Below are 17,697 nucleotides of genomic sequence, written 5' to 3' on the forward strand. Positions count from 1 at the left end.
AAAGAAATTCAACAAGCCATTATTAAACTCAAAATCTTTATTTAAAAACATGATTTTTGAAAACTCCCGTTGCAAGTCATTGGAAAAAAATAAATAGAATATATTTTTTAAAATAGACAGTGCTGAATACTGAAGATGAGCATAAGGCCATGTGACTTGGGAGTTGTACATTTCATTTCACTGGAAGGTCTTGTATTACCTAGAGCAGGTTCACTGTGATAAAATTGCACCCACTCCAGGAGTTTACTTTTACTTTATTGTTTCATGCACTCAACCTCTGTTTCAAAGAAATAATACTTGATTACATTTTCACATAGATTTCAAAATAATAACCAAAGTTTGAAAGAGGAACAAGTCAAAATCTTGAGGATTAAAAAAGGCATCCTTTGACTTTGGGAAGAGTACAGAAATGAGGTTAGAGTAAAGTAACAATCACAACACACACACACACACACACACACACATACACACACACAGAGGATTTGGCAAGAGAAACAGATGCAACCTTTCTGCCAGTTGTTTTTACAGAAATGTTTTTCAGTGTTTAAAAGGGCATAAGATATGATAGAGAACCTCAAGAAATATCAATTAGTAATATAGAAATCTAGTTTTCAAGTCAACTCTTTTTCTTATAATCACAAATAACATCTGAGGATCTGTTTATCCATCCATGGATCCATATAATTTTGACATTTTTCTCACTTTGTTTTTATTCTATGTCACAAAAAAGCTATTTTGATGGTTCTGATGCCATAGGAGAGTATGATTTCAGGAACTCAAATAAAAGGGATTTTTTATTTTATATATATTTGTTTGGCAAGACAGTGGTGTTAAGTGACTTCTCCAAGGTCACACAGCTACGTAATTATTAAGTCTCTGAGGTTGGATTTGAACTCAAATCCTCCTGATGCCAGAGCCAGCTTGCCACCTAGCTGTCTTTTTTTCTTTTTTTTTCCTTTTGGTTTTTGCAAGGCAATAGGGTTAAGTAACTTGCTCAAGTTCACACAGCTAGGTAATTATTAAGTATCTGAGGCTGAATTTGAACTCAGTCCTCCTGATTCCAGAGGTGCTCTATCCACTGTGCCACCTAACATCCTCCCTAGGCAACCTTAAAAGAAAGAAAATAAGTAGAAACAATTTTACAGAGAATAAAACAAGCAGATTTTTCCAACTGTCAGTATGCAGAGTTCTAATCCTAACAGAACCAATCCTATTTGTTAGAAAAATTACAGGAGCTGGTTTGGAAGGAATCTTAGCCTCACATAATTAGAGAGTGGTAGAGATGGAAGAGGATTCATATCATTCAGTCCAATAATGGCCATATGAAAGCATGCAAAACTGAGACCAGGATATAAGCAGGGTCTTGTCCTGTTTCACAAAGTTAGTTAAGAGAAGTTCATGGACTTTGGGCCAAAATGGTGGAGAGAAGACAGGCAGAGTTCTAAAGTCTCCTGATCTTTCCCCATCTATGATATGAAACAAATCTCTTTTTTTAGGTTTTTTGCAAGGCAAACAGGGTTAAGTGGCTTGCCCAAGGCCACACAGCTAGGTAATTATTAAGTGTCTGAGACCGGCTTTGAACCCAGGTACTCCTGACTCCAGGGCCGGCGCTTTATCCACTGCACCACCTAGCTGCCCCGAAACAAACCTCTTAACAGAAATCTGACCCACAAAGCCCAGAAAGAAAAGCCAGGAGAAAGAACATCTACCTCAGGATTTGTCTTCTGAAGCCATGGGTGAGGTCAGGAGCACAGGGTAGATAAGCCACTGGTCAGCCTAATTAGCTGTGGGGTTGGAGCCTGGGAGCCTGAGGGCCCAAATGCCATCAGGGTCAGGTCTAGATCATGGGGGCTTAGGTCTACTAGGGAGGCGAAGCACTGGTGTTGGTGCTGACCCTCTGGAGCTTGCCAACAGGGCTGGGGGGAGAGTTCTGCTACAGGAGAGCCACTGACACTATCCCTGGGCTCCTCTGGTCTGAGGAACTCTTGAGTCCATGCCTCCATTGCTGTTGAGGCCTCTTCCCAGAACAAACACAATTACAGACTACTTTTGCCCCAGGTACAGGTGTAGATGACCTCACTCCAGGGTAAAGACCACCACTGATTGAAGACAAAAATATTTAATAGCCTCAATCACTCCCTTCAGGCTAAGGGAGAAGGCCTCAATCAAGGTCACAGACAATCCAGAGAAAGCAAACAGCACCTCCTACTGGCTGGCTTGCGGTATTGCATTCAGTAATTAAAGCCTCTAGGGATTCCAACACCAAACCTCTGTGAACCAGCCCCTCCCCAACTAAAGGTCTTAGCAAAATGAAGAAAGGTCAGAGGAAAGGTGGACCTATAGAAAAATTCTTGGAAGGAAAAGACCCTAACTCAGAAAGAACTAGAACCTCTGAGGAGAATATGATCTGGTCTCCAGCACACAAAGACTTCATTGAAGAAATAAGGAAGTAGTTTTAAAAGTCAATTGGAAAATTTGGAAAAAGAAACCCAAGAGAAGATTAACACATTGCAACAAGAAAACAAATCATTGGAAAATACAATTGGACAGATACAAAATGAGAAGAATTCTCTCAGATCCTCAATTGGGAAAATGCAAAAAGAAAATAATTCTCTCAAAACCTCAATTGGTCAAATAGAAAGCTCTTTCAAAAGTACAATTGACCAAGTGGAAAAGGAATTGCAAAAGGTAAATGAAGAAAACTTCCCCCTAAAAAAAAAAGAATGGAGTCTGCAGAAACTAATAACTTCATGAGACAGCAAGAGACTGTTAAACAAAATCAAAAACTAGAAAAAATAGAAGGAAATGTAAAATACCTCATCAGCAAAACCACTGACCTCGAGAATAGATCAAGGAGGGGCAACCTGAGAATTATTGGACTTCCTGAAAACATTGAAGAGAAAAAAAAAAAAGCCTGGACTTAATATGACAGGATTTAGTGATGGAAAATTGCCCTGATATCATGGAACCGGAGGGCAAAGTAGTTATTGAAAGAATACATCAATCCCCTCCAGAAAAAGACCCTAAAATGAAAACACCAAGGAATGGTGTGGCCAAATTCCAGAACCATCAGATAAAAGAGAAAATCCTGTAAGCAGCCAGAAGGAAACAAATTAAATACCAAGGAGCCACAGTAAGGATTACACAGGACCTGGCTGAATCAGCATTAAGGGATCGAAGGGCCTTGAACAAGATATTCCAAAGAGTAAGGGAGCTTGGAATGCAGCCAAGAATCCATGATCCCACAAAGCTGAGCCTTATTTTTCAGGGGAAAAGATGGACATTTAACAAAATGGAAGAATTCCAAAAATTCCTGTTGAAAAGACCAGAACTAAATAGAAAATTTGGACATCAAACAGGAGGTTAAAGAGACACATGAAAGGGCAAAAAAAGGGGGGGGGGAGAAAAAACTTCTATCCAATAAGTTGAAATTGGCTATATCCCAGCATGGGGGAAAAAAGATTCTCATAACAGAGAGAATATACCCAGCCAGAAGCAATGGACACTTATGACTTATCCATGAGACTGCTATCCACTAGGATGAAACTGGCCATAACCCCACTTGGGAGAAAGACTCTAATAACGCTCAAGAATTTTAACTCTATTAGATAGAATGTACTTAGCTAGAAGTAATGGATACTCAGAATTTTCTGTGACTTAGAATGATTTTTAAAACACTGACTCCTTAAAAAGGGGGACAGGAAGGAGACAGGAGGAGGGAGGGGATTGAATGGGGTAAATCTCATTACACTAAGAAATACAAAATACCTATCATAATAGAGGGGAATAAAGGAGGAGATGAGAAACACCTTAATCTTCTTGTCATCAGACTTGGCTTCAAGTCAACTTACACACATACTCAGTTAACTTAAAAAAAATCTTACCTTTCAAGTATTAAAAGGGGAAAAGGGGAGGGGGTAGAGAAAGGAAGGGGGAGAAAAAGGGGAACTAAAAAAAAGGAAGGGAAGGGAAAAGGGAAAAGGGAAAAGGGGAAAGGGGAAAGAAAGGGGAGGGGTGGATACAGGAGGGCAAACACACTGAAGGGGGTGGTATTCAGAAACAAAATACTGGGGAATATGGATAAAGTAGGGAAGGGAAAAATACAAAAAGAGGGAAAATAGCATGGAGGGCAATAAAGAATTAGTAACCATAACTTTGAATGTGAATGGGATTAACTCTCCTTAAAACATAAGCAAATATCAGAGTGGATTAAAAGCCAGAATCCTACAATATGCTGCTCACAAGAAACTAATCTGAAGCAGGGAGATACATATAGAGTAAAGGTAAAAGGTTGGAGCAAAATATATTTTGCTTCAGCTGAAGGGAAAAAAAGAAGGTGTAGCAATCCTTATCTCAGACAAAGCAGCTGCAAAAATAGATAGCATTAAAAGAGATAAGGAAGGAAACTTTATCCTCCTAAAAGGTACCATAGACAATAAAACTATTTCAATACTGAATATATATGCACCCAGTGGGATAGCATCCAAATTCTTACAAGAGAAGCTGAAAGAACTACAGGAAGACATAGACAGCAAAACTCTTCTAGTGGGAGACCTCAACCTCCCACTCTCAGATCTAGATAAATCAAATCATAAAATAAACAAGAAAGAACTTAAGGAGGTAAATAGATTGTTAGAAAAACTAGATATGGTGACTAATGGAGGAAATTGAATGGGGATAGAATGAAATATACCTTTTTCACTGCAGTACATGGCACTTATACAAAAATTGACCATGTACTAGGACATAAAACCCTAATGATCAACTGCAGAAGGGCAGAAATAGTGAATACATCTTTCTCAGATCACAATGCAATAAAAGTCATATGCAATATTGGACCAGGGAGATATAGACCCAGAACAAATTGGAAATTAAATAACCTCATTTTAAATAATGAGTGGATCAAAAAACAAATTATAGAAGAAACTAATCATTTTATCCTAGATAATGACAATAATGAAACAACATACCAAAATCTATGGGATTAACTCAAAGTGGCTGTCAGAGGATATATTATATCTTTAAATCCTTACATGAATAAATTAGAGAAAGAGGAAATCAATGAACTAAATATGCAACTAAAAAACTTAGAGAAAGAACAAATTAAAAATCCTCAATTAAATACCAAATTAGAAATTCTAAAAATTAAAGGAGAAATTAATAAAATTGAAAGAAAAACCCCAATAAAATTGATAAACCTCTGGTTAATTTGATTTTAAAAAAAGAAGAAAACCAAATTGCTGGAATCATAAATGAAAAAGGTGAACTCACTACCAATGAGGAGGAAATTAAAGTAATAATTTGAAATTATTTTGCCCAATGCTATGTCAATAAATTTGACAATCTAAGTGAAATGGATGAATATTTACAAAAATATGAGTTGCCCATGTTAAATGAAGAGGAAATTAAATACCTAAACAACCCTATCTCAGAAAAAGAAATTCAACAAGCCATCACTGAACTCCCTAAGAAAAAAGCTCCAGGGCCTGATAGATTCACAAGTGAATTCTACCAAACAGTTAAGGAACAATTGGTTCCAATTCTATATAAACTCTGTGAAAAAAAGGGGAAGATGGAGCTCTGCCTAACTCTTTCTATCAAACCAATATGGTGCTGATAACTGAACCAGGAAGAGTTAAAACAGAGAAAGAAAATTATAGACCTATCTCCCTGGTATATGCAAAAATGCATTAGATGCAAAAAAAAATTTATTTTTAAATTTATTTTTAAATAAAATCTTAGCAAAATGATTACAAGAAGGTATCACTGGGATAATACATTTTGACCAAGTAGGATTCATCCCAGGAATGCAGGATTGGTTCAATATTAGGAAAATTGTTAGTATAATCAATTATATCAACAAAAAACCTATCAGAAATTATATGATTATATCAATAGATGCTGAAAAAGCTTTTGATAAACTACAGCACCCATTCTTACTAAAAACAGTAGAGAGTATAGGAATAAATGGACTGTTACTTAGAATAACTAGCAGTATCTATCTGAAACCATCAACAAGCATTATATTCAATAGGGAGAGGCTAGAGGCATTCCCAATAAGATCAGGGGTGAAACAAGGATGCCCATTATCACCACTACTATTCAATATCATATTAGAAATGTTAACTTCAGCAATTAGAGAAGAAAAAGAAATTGAAGGAATTAGAATTGGGAAGGAAGAGACAAAACTCTCACTATTCGCAGATGACATGATGGTCTAGCTAGAGAATCCCAAGAAATCATCCAAAAAACTAATGGAAACAATTAGCAATTTTAACAAAGTTGTAGGATATAAAATAAACCCTCATAAATCCTCAACTTTTCTATATATGACTAGCAAGATACAGCAGGAAAAGCTAGAAAGAGAAATCCCATTCAAAGTAACCTCATACAATATAAAATACCTGGGAGTCTATTTACCAAGGCAGACTCAGAAATTCTTTGAAAACAATTATAAAACACTTCTCATGCAAATTAAATCAGATTTAAATAACTGGGCAAGCATCAACTGCTCATGGATAGGTAGAGCTAATATAATAAAAATGACAATTCTACCAAAACTAAACTACCTGTTTAGTACCCTGCCAATCAAAATTCCAAAAAATTACTTTAATGAGTTAGAAAATTTGTAAGTACATTCATATGAGAAATAAAAAGTCAAGAATTGCCAGGGATTTAATGAAAAAAGTGCAAAAGAATTTGGCTTAGCCCTACCCGATCCAAAATTATATTATAAAGCATCAGTCATCAAAACTGTCTGGTATTGGCTAAGAAACAGAGTGGTGGACCAGTGGAATAGACTAGGTGCAATAGCAGGAAACAATTATAGTAATCTGCTGTTTCATAAACCCAAAGAGTCCAGCTATTGGGATAAAAACTCTCTCTTTGATAAAAACTGCTGGGAAAATTGGAAGTTAGTATGGAAGAAACTTAGATTAGACCAACACCTCACACCCTCTTCCTAGGTAAGATCCAAATGGATACAGGATTTAGACATAAAAAACAATACTATAAGCAAATTAGAAGATCAAGGACTAGTTTACCTGTCAGATATATGGAAAGGGGAGCAGTTTATGACTAAGGAAGAGATGGAGAACATCAGTGAAAACAAACTAGATGGTTTCAATTACATTAAATTAAATAGCTTTTGCACAGATAAAACCACTGCAACCAAGATCAAAAGAAATGTAGTAAATTGGGAAACAATGTTTACAACTAATGTTTTTTTTAAGGACTATTCCCTTTAATTTAGGGGAAAAAACAGATATCTTATTGTTACCTCCTAGACTTCTTGTCTCTTCCTTTAAGGATATGATTTCTCTCTCATCACACTCAATTTGGATCAATGTACAACATGGAAACAAAGTAAAGATTGACAGAGTGCTTTCCATGAGGGGGGGAATAAGATTGGGGGAAAATTGTAAAACTCAAATAATAAAAACTCTCACTCCTTGCAGGTGACATGTTGGTATACCTAGAAAATCTCAAAAAGTCATCTAAAAAAATTACTAGAAATAATTAGCAACTTTAGCAAAGTAACAGGATATAAAATAAATCCTCATTAATCCTCAACATTTCTATAAATGACTAGCAAGATACAGCAGAAAGAGCTACAAAGAGAAATCCCAAACAAAGTAACCTCAAACAAAATAAAATACCTAGGAGTCTACCTGCCAAGGCAGACTCAAAAACTTTTTGAAAACAATTACAAGGGTGGTGTAGTGGATAAAGCACCAGCCCTGGAGTCAGGAGTACCTGGGTTCAAATACAACTAATGTTTCTGACAAAAGACTCATTTCTAAAATATACAGAGAAATGAGTCATATTTTTTAAAAAAGCCATTCCCCATTCGGCAAATGGTCAAAGGCTATGCAAAGGCTATTTACAGATGAGGAGATCAAAGCGATTCATAGTCATATGAAAAATTGCTCTAAATCATTACTTATTAGAGAAATGCAAATTAAAGCTTCTCTGAGATACCACCTCACACCTCTCAGATTGGTCAATATGACCAGAAAGGATAACAATCATCATTGTGGGAAATCGGGACACTTACATTGTTGGTGGAGTTATGAATTCATCCACCCTTTCTGAAGAGAAATTTGGAACTACACCCAAAGGGCAACAAAAATGTGCATGCCCTTTGATCCATCAATACCACTACTGCGTCTATACCCTGAAGAGATGACGAAAAGGGGTAAAAACATCACCTGTACAAAAATATTCATAGCAGCCCTGTTTGTGGTGGCAAAGAATTGGAAATCAAGTAAATGCCCTTCAGTTGGGGAATGGCTTAGCAAACATGTATGTCATGGAACACTATTGTTCTATTAGAAACCAGGAGGGATGAGAATTCAGGGAAGCCTGGAGGGATTTGCATGAACTGATGCTGAGTGAGATGAGGAGAATCAGAAAAATACTGTGCACCTAAACAACAACATGGGGGTGATGATTAACCTTCCTTGATGAACACACTTATTTCATTAGTGGAACAATCAGGGACAATTTAGGGCTGTCTGCAATAGAGAATAACATCTGTATCCAAATAAAGAACTGTGGAGTTTGAACAAAGTTCAAGGACTATTCCCTTTAATTTAGAAAAAAACTGCTATCTTATTGTCTGATCATGTTATCTCTTAACTTTATGTTTCTTCTTTAAGGATATGATTTCTCTCTCATCACATTCAATTTGGATCAATGTACAACATGGAAACAATGTAAAGACTGTCAAATTGCTTTCTGTGGGGGTGGGGGGAGGGAAGTTATATTGGGGAAAATTGTAAAACTCAAAATAAATAAAATATTTAATTAAAAAAATTAAAATGAAAATAAAAAAGAATCCTTTGCATTCTGATGACCTCACCCACCCTCTGGCAAAAATGATCACCGAAGAATTTATCTCCCTTTATTTTCCAGGGCCATCCATCACATGTTCACAATCCCTGTTCCTTATCACTGACAGTAATTCAGACCTACAGGTTGGCCACAGCGCCAAGACTTGAGTCAATGCTATTCCTACAGAGTACAGGGAAACAGAAACTCAAGGCCTAAAAATGACTATGTCATGGTCCAATTCAGTATGTACAAAGAACTGTCTTTGGTCCAGCATGTCGATGTTAAGCCCTAACTTCTTAGTGGTGGCAGGGATTCTGTCTTCAGAAATCATTTTTCTTACTCTGAAATTAATTAAACTTGTGTCCTGACTTTCTCTAGCCTGTTCTATTTTGATTCTAACCACCTCCAGGTTAGAGGCCAATTCTAGTCTGGTTGACAGTCTTCTCCCAGCTAAATATATCCAATTTCTCTAGCAGATCCTCATAGGACAGGAATTCAAATCCCCTCCCCATTCAGCCACCAAGCCATACTGATTCTATTTCTGAAACCCCTCCTTTCTACTTCCACCACAGTCATCCTAATTCAGACCCTTATCATTCCTGCTCCCCACTAAAACAATAGCCTCCTAATTGATTCTGGAGTCTCATCCTCCACACTTCCTGTCACTTCCCTGATCAAGAAACTCGAATAATTCTCTATTGTCTCTAAGATAAAATATAAACTGTTCTCTTTGACCTATTAGGCCCTTCACAGTTTGGCTTCAATTTATCTTTGAAGTTTATCACATACAAACCCCAACATAGACACCATATTCTACACAAATTTGCCTGCTTCTTCTTACTGCCTGCCCTCCTCTGAATACTCCCCACTTTATTCATTTTCTTCTAAAACTATGGTGCATGGAACTGTACCCAGTTCTCCAGATGAGTCTGATGAAAACATAATGAATAAGGACTACTCCTCCCTGATGCCCATGTTAAGGCAGTCCGCTGTCCAATTAACTCATCTGGCTGCCATATTACATTACGAGAGAGACAGACAACAGAGACAGAGACATGTCAGATACAGAGAGAGAAAGGGAGAGACAGAGACAGAGAGAGTTAGAGAATCAGAGAGAGAGAGAGAAGAAAGAGTCTAGCCTCTCATCTAACCAGGGATTATACCTCATAAGTTTGATTCTTTCTTGTTCTTTCTTATTCCTCCTGGGGAGGAGAGAGAAAGAGGATGCCAGGATAAGGACTGGAGGTCTGTGAGGTGGAAATGCATTTATTCCTGTTTAATGCTTGAAGGTCCCTGGAGGATGTCTAGAAACTGTGGGAGGATGGTTAGAAATTTGTGGGGTCTAGTAATTCTGAGAGCAGTGTCTTTGACATGTTCTTATTTCTTCCAGGAAACCTAGTTTGATTAGCCAGAGACAGTCTGGAATGCTAAGCAGGTGAGCAATCCCTAGACAAGGGCAGGTGCCAGATTTGTCCACTGAATAAAAGCCCTAGGAATGATGATCATGATGATAATGACAATGAAAGTTAGTATTTGCAGGGCAGCTAGGTGGCAAAGTGGATAGAGCACTAGTCTTGGAGTCAGGAGTCTAAATCTGGCCTCAGACACTTAATAATTACCTATGTGGCCTTGGACAAGCCATAACCCCATTGCCTTGCCAAAAGAAAAAAAAAGAGTGTGGAAAGCTACTATTTGCATAGCACTTTAAGGTTTGCAAAGTACTGTCCAATCATTCTCTCATTTGAGTTTCACAACAACTCTGTGAGGGAGGTGCCATGATGATTCTTGTTTTACAAATGAAGAATCTGTCAGATTAAATGATTTACTAAAGGTGATATGGCTAATAAGTGTCTGAGGCTGGATTTGAACTCCTCAATCAAGTCCATTGCAGCATCTACTGTGCCTCCCACCTAAAAACCAGAAATGAATGTACTTGAACTTTTCCAGGGGAAAAAAAACTTCCTACTTTCCAAGGCAGTCCAGTTTACTTTAGGCCAGATTTCTTTGGTAGGAAGTTTGGTCTTAGCACTGAATCTAAATTTAGCCCTCTGTAGCTTCCTTCCATTAGACTATAGTTCTTCTCTATAAGGTCATCTTCCACATGATGGCCCTTGAAGTATTTGAAGATATAACAATGTCCTCCTTCCATTTTCTTTTCTTCAAGCTAACCATACTAAATTCTTTTAATAAATCCTGATTATTGTGAACCTCAAGGTCCATCACTTTCCTGATTCCTCTTCTTTGCAACCTCCAATTTTTCTGTGTCTTTGCTAAAATACATACATATATATATATGTATATATATATATATATATATATATATATATATATATATATATATATACACTCTGGACAAATTCAGTTGTGGACAAATCAGACTCTCTGAAATTCCCTCCCTTCTTGCAAGTGATTGTCTTGAGCATTCCCTACAATAGTTGCCCCAACTCTTTTCTTCTTTCCTTGGACTGCTCATACCATCCCCTTCACACATCCTAACTCAGGTGAGGACATTACCCCATACTTAATTGAGGAAAGAGGTCATTTGCCATGAGCACTCTTTTTTTCCCTTGTCCTCATCTGAAAATCCCTTGAGCTCATTCCCCTTGTTCTCCTCTATATATTTCTGGTGAAGAGATGATCATTCTCATCAATGGCAGTTCCTCTACAGATTCCCTTGCTTAATGAACTCCTATCTCCTTCAACATATTGCTCCATAATTATATGCAAATCAAATTCCTTAGTCCTGAATACTCTTCCTCTCATAATTTAGACTAATATAAAATTAATTCTTTTGATTGTCTCATTACATTGCTAACTTATATTGAGCTTGCAGGACACCAAAAACCCCAGATAATTTCACATTAGTTGATAACTAACCTCTAACCCATTATTGACTTATAAAATAGATTTTTTAAATTTTTATGTTTTAACTTCTAAGATTTTATGTTTACCCCCCCCCCAAAAAAAAAACTTTACCTTAGACATCTTAGACTGTCAAGATTTCTTTGGGTCTTAATTGTCCTCAAGTTGGCTAGCAATCGGTTATCTCAATGGAGTAGAGAATAACTTTAGCTAGATTCTTCCCCAACAGCAGGGAGGCTCACACATTCCTTTAGGGGGATGTCTCAGGATTATCCTGCCTTACTGGAGAGGAAATTTACTTTGGCTTTGATGGATTTAAGACGGAGGAGGAAACATATATTCATGACCAGCCTACCTTCTTGACTGCTACCTGACTTGCCAATAGTAGCAATTACAATTAAACTAAACTGAAGTATCAAAGTTGCCTCAGCTGAGGTCATTGTCCCATACTTAATTGAGGAAAAACATCATTTACCATAAGCTCCCTCTTTTTCCCTTGTGCAATTTCAACTTATTGGTAAAGTTAGCAGTTGCCAATAAAAGGAATCTTTAACTCCTCAGTCAACCAAAAGGTGCTGGATGAAGACTGACATTATTTTTAAGGAGACCATGAGGAGCATCCACAAACTAGAAGGCAGCATCATAGATGAGAAAACCATGCAACTAATTGCACTGTCAAAACCCAAGGACAACATGATTAACTAGAACTCTGGAATAGAACAATAACCTGTCTTCCATTTTGTCACTGCGGAAGCTCCTTGGTAGTGTTCACCTGCATATCTATCTATTGTTCCAGTTGTCCTTCATTCTTGAAGCAAAACAATGACATCATGGATAACGTCTTGACTTGTACATCGATTTGATTCAAGTGAGACAGAGATACACAAAGTCATTAGCCTCATTCTTTCTTCCTGGGGAAACAACATCCAGTAGGGACGCAAAAGTCAAGGTTACTGCCAATGACCTAGCATGAACTGGATGACTTGGCATCTCTGTTGCCTGATAAAGTTTAAACACTCCACAGAGCCTATTTCAGTCACCTTCAGAGTAGTTGGAACAAATTGTTCTCATCTGCCTATTTCACATGCTTGAGGCAGACATTTGCCTGACTGATAAGTTCGTAACATTTTGGTTGCCCTCAACCTGGTTTAGCCTGTCTGCCAAGATAGTTTAATTGGAATGTAGCCTCTGTAGCTTCTTGGAGCCATATCTGAGAAATGGGTGAAAAGGTAGATACTAAAAGTGGATGAGCAGCCCTAAAAAGGTTTCAGCAGGCCCTCACACTAGAGATATCCTTCCCGACCACTTCATACACCTCACATGGATAATTAGTGGCACAGCAATAACAGACCAACCTTTCTTAAAGAACAGACAGGGTTGTAGAGATAATAAACCAGAGACCCTGGCATCTACCTGCATCATTCAAAAATAACAGATTTCCTTGACACAAGAATAAAATAGTGATTAGCAGGAAAACTGAACTTCTGGACTTAACTCAAAGATAAATGAAACATGACTTTGATAGTTATACAAAAGATGATACAAATACAAGATTAAATTAATTATAGAATAGGATAGATTTGATTTTCTCAATTTTAAACATATAAGTATATTTGTGTGCCTCATAAATGTATGTAGGTATGTGTAGTATGTGAATATATTCATGGATGTGTTTATGCACTTTTGTGTGTGTGTATGCATGAATGAACATGCCATTTCCCCCGGTAGAATATAAGATTCTTGATGCAGAAATTTTTGTTTTTAATCCTTGTGTTCCCAGTGTATGGGATATAATAGGTAAATTTAATAGACTCTTGTTGATAGTTTGATTGTTGATCATGACCTGACCTATGGAAAACTGGTCCCAGGACTGTTCTAACCTTAGATCATAGACAAGCATGGCTGGAGGATGGGAAAAGGCAGAGTGTTTGGTGCCATAGTACTAGAGCTCCTGAAAAACTATGTCCTTGTTGAACTTTGTATTTATCTATGGGCAATATCAATGACCAAGTGACTGCTTTCAGCCATAGTCTATACAGCCTGCCATATACTAGTAGGTGGTGCCTCTTGGAATTCAGTTTCTACCTCTCCTCACTGGTCACTCTGACCTTTGATGTGAAGAGGAAGATGAGTCTAGAGGGAGTCCAGGTTTGGGGAGAAGCTCTTATCTGCCAAGTCAAAAGAGAAGAATAGAGAGAAGAAAGACTTGACTTCTAGTGTCTTCCCCCTTGAGACACATTCTGACCCTTAAGGCCAGAGCTTGGGACTGAGTCAAGGACCTTGCCCCATAGAAGTAATAAGAACAAAACTAGTCTACTCAAGCTTGGTGTACTCTGTGGGAGACTGTTAAGGGGGCCAGAACTTCAGGAGTAAATTCTATTCTGCTTAAATCCATGCAAGTTGATTCTCTAGCATTCCTATCACTGGATTCATATCCAACCTTAGGTTCTAGTTTTCTCTCCATTATGCTATTAGCCACTTGAACCTGCTCCTTCACCTCCTCCTTGTACATCATCTCCTACCCTGTATGTCGATCTCTGTCTCTTCTCAATAGACTTGAACCTATCCCAAAGGACTTTCATATAGTCAGAGTAGAAGTGGTGGGAGACTACAAGTCAGAATCTAACTCTGAGCATGCACAAAGTCAGCTGCATCCTTCTGAAAGTCTGTGAGGTCTTGGTTTCATGGCTGCCCTCTTCTTCCCAAGACTTCTTCAGACAGATCTCCTACCATTTTATTACTGTTGTTTTGATATTTTTCACCTATTCTGTCAAGTTTGGGAACATTGGTGCCCTGGTTCTACTGCTACATGATATGTCAGATATCTTCCTAGAGGTGAGTCCAGTCTGAAGAAGTATAGCTGGGATCAACCTGAGTCCCTGGAAGCCTAACTGGTGTTGGGGTCATGACAGAGAAGAGAGCAGAGCTGTCCCTAAATTTCTCCATCATTATTGTAATCCATTGTGTCTAGTGACCCAAGGGGCCCTACCTGAAGGAGAGAATCAGGGACCATAGGGTCCAAGGGAAGAGGGAAATGACTCCAAAGATAGAGGTAAAACTTTTTCTCTCCCTGGTTCTGACCTTGTCAGAGAGTAAAAGTTCAGGAAAATATCTAAAAACAAGATTTAGCACTGGTTCATATCTAGGGTCTCCCCAGAATTGGGTATTATTATGCTCATATTATATAATATGAATATTAAACATAAAAAAGCTGTGTATTTTCCCCACCACAGAGAATGTCTATTGCAAAAGACTCCCAAGTATACATTAGCAAATATAGTGAGTTCTGCTATAATATAACATGTTTTCCTAAGAAATACCATGTCATCCAATATTATCCAATAAAAAAGTCAGAATTTTAGAGGATAATGAAGATAAAGGCACAGAACTCAAAAAATCAGGGACACACACAAAATAGGAACTTAATTAAAAATGATAGCACATATTTGTACATTTTAAATGACTAAGATATACAAAAATGGAACTTGTGTCATTTGCCTTGGGCCCCAAGTGCACAAACAAGTTGGTACAAACAAGGTCATGGCAGAATGGTGTTAAGGGTGAATGTGGGGGTGGTGTATAGACCAGTCTTTCTCTGCTCTCAGCTCCTACTGTATTATAGAAGATAAATGATGACACTTTACCTTGACAGAGATCTGAAGATCATTTGTGAAGATGGTTGTCTAGAAAGGTTGCAGTTTCTCATTTACTGTAAAATAGTGCCATTTTCTGGGCTCTCTCACACTTTCTGCAGAAAAAATTGAGCAGAAGCAAACTTGAAATTCCTGTTCTGATCAAATGCTCCTTAATATTCAATCATATCAGAACAAATTCTCATTTTCAAAAGATGCATCATAGTAGAACCAACCATACAGAAACATAAAACGTCTTTGTTAGCTCTCTACACTCATTTTACCACTCCAGAAAGACAGATCCTTTGTGGAACAATGGGACAGATGTTTCACATTGATCTCAGGCCTTCATTGTCAAGATCCAGATCTCTTAGCCAGCTAGAGCATAGATTACTTTGGTCCTTCAGCTACAAGACTATAATAGAATGACAGTCTTCTCTGAGAAACTTTCTTCTTTGAGTAAGTTGATGCCTGAATTCAGAAATTTGAAGCTCTTTTCCAATATGGTTACTACTAAGGATGGAAATAATTATTTCTCAAGATCACTGGTCCTTGGCCTGAACTGCAGAGGGATGGATGGTAAAAAAAATCATTGTCCTAACCTTGCTGGAAGAACAAGGGAGCAAAGTGAGAGGCATACAAAGATAAGAGGGAAATACTACCTTCTAAGAGTTTATATCTACTCAATAAGAGGATAAATACCTATATGAGTATATGGAAAATATAGTCTCATCATGGGTTATCTTGGTCAAACTTTATATAGAATATTGTGTCCAGATCTCCTAAAAATCCTCTCCTCTCTGGATTTGTGTAATTCTGCTCTCTCTTGACTTTCCTTCTATCTGGCTGACATTCTTTCTTTGTCTCCTTCCCTGATCTTTCTTTATATCATACTCACTCATTGTGGGTATGTTCCCAGACTCCGACCTGGCTTCTCTTCTGTTTTCTCCTCTATACTTTCACTCTTGGTCTGATGTATGCAATGATTATCCCTGCTTGAAGAAACTTCTAGAAGATATGCAGTACTAGCATCTCTCCTGAGGTTCAGTCCAATAACACCAACTTTGGGTTGGACATTGTGAACTGAACATCAAATTAAACATCAACTGAACACTTTCAAAATAGGTGTCAATTATCTTCCTCCCCAAACCTTCCTCTTCCAACTGCCAATGGTATTCCATTCACTTAGGTTCATAATCTTAAATTTCCTGTTTATCTTGTATATGGTTTGCTTTGTATATATTTGACATGTTGACTCTCCCATTATATTGTAAGGTCTTTAAGAAGCTTTTTTTTTTTACTTCTGTTTGTATCCCCATCTCTTAGCACAAAATAAATATTATTAATTAATTGATTGAAGTTCTTGATCCTTCACTGTCATTCTGTTCATCTCCACCATGTCTTTCTCATATACCTCCCTTTCTTCACAGTGCTGCTACCCTCATCCCTAATCACCTACAGTAACAGCCTTACAATTGATCTGGTTGATTTACCTCTCCCTACTGTAATCTATCCTCCATATATATATATATTAAGATGATTTTCCTTAAGTGTGATTCTGACTATGGCATTCTCTCCCCTACTCAGCAAACTCCAGTGTTTTCAGTTAACTCTAGGATCAAATAAAATAACCTTTATTTGGCATTTAGAGATCTTCAGAATTTAACCTCTTCTAATCTTTCCAGTCTAATTAAACTGTATTCCCATCATGAACTGTATGTTCCAACCATCCTGGTCTACTTGTGTTCCTCATATACAGCTCTCATTTCCTATTCCTTTAGTATTATCCTGGAATACTTCTGGCCTGGAATTCACCCTTCCTCCTTACCTTTGCTTCCTGGAATCTCTGGCTTCCTTCAAAACTCAGTTCAAGATCCACTTTGTGTGGAAGATTGCTCCTTGACCCTACCTGCTAGTACTGTCCACCTTCCTCTTGAAAGAAGAAAGATGCTTTTCCATAGAGGACTGTCAGCAATTGGGCAGGAAGTTTAGGAATTGACCCATTTGAGAACATTTAGCACAGGAGTCATCAAACTTTAGTGAATTTACATCCCTGTCAGTAGAATACTTTTTGAGCTTACATCTCCTTCATATGTGTATTTAAGCTTTAAAGAGAGATCCAAAATATAGCAATAAGTCATAACTGTCAGGGAACAAAGCAGTGTCAATGCAAAAATAACAAGCAAAAGTGAATTTTCTGTGATTTCAACATTGTAAAGAGTATTCAGCATATATATCTATTCCTCATCCTTTATGATGGCTTCATACCTTAACTTTGGTGACCCAGTGGCTAACATACTCAATCTGAAGTCCAGAAGACATGATTTCTAATCCTGCCTGAGACACTAAATGTGCAATGCTATCTCTG

The sequence above is a fragment of the Macrotis lagotis genome, chromosome X (assembly GCF_037893015.1).
Source record: "Macrotis lagotis isolate mMagLag1 chromosome X, bilby.v1.9.chrom.fasta, whole genome shotgun sequence".
In the NCBI taxonomy this organism is placed as follows: domain Eukaryota; kingdom Metazoa; phylum Chordata; class Mammalia; order Peramelemorphia; family Peramelidae; genus Macrotis; species Macrotis lagotis.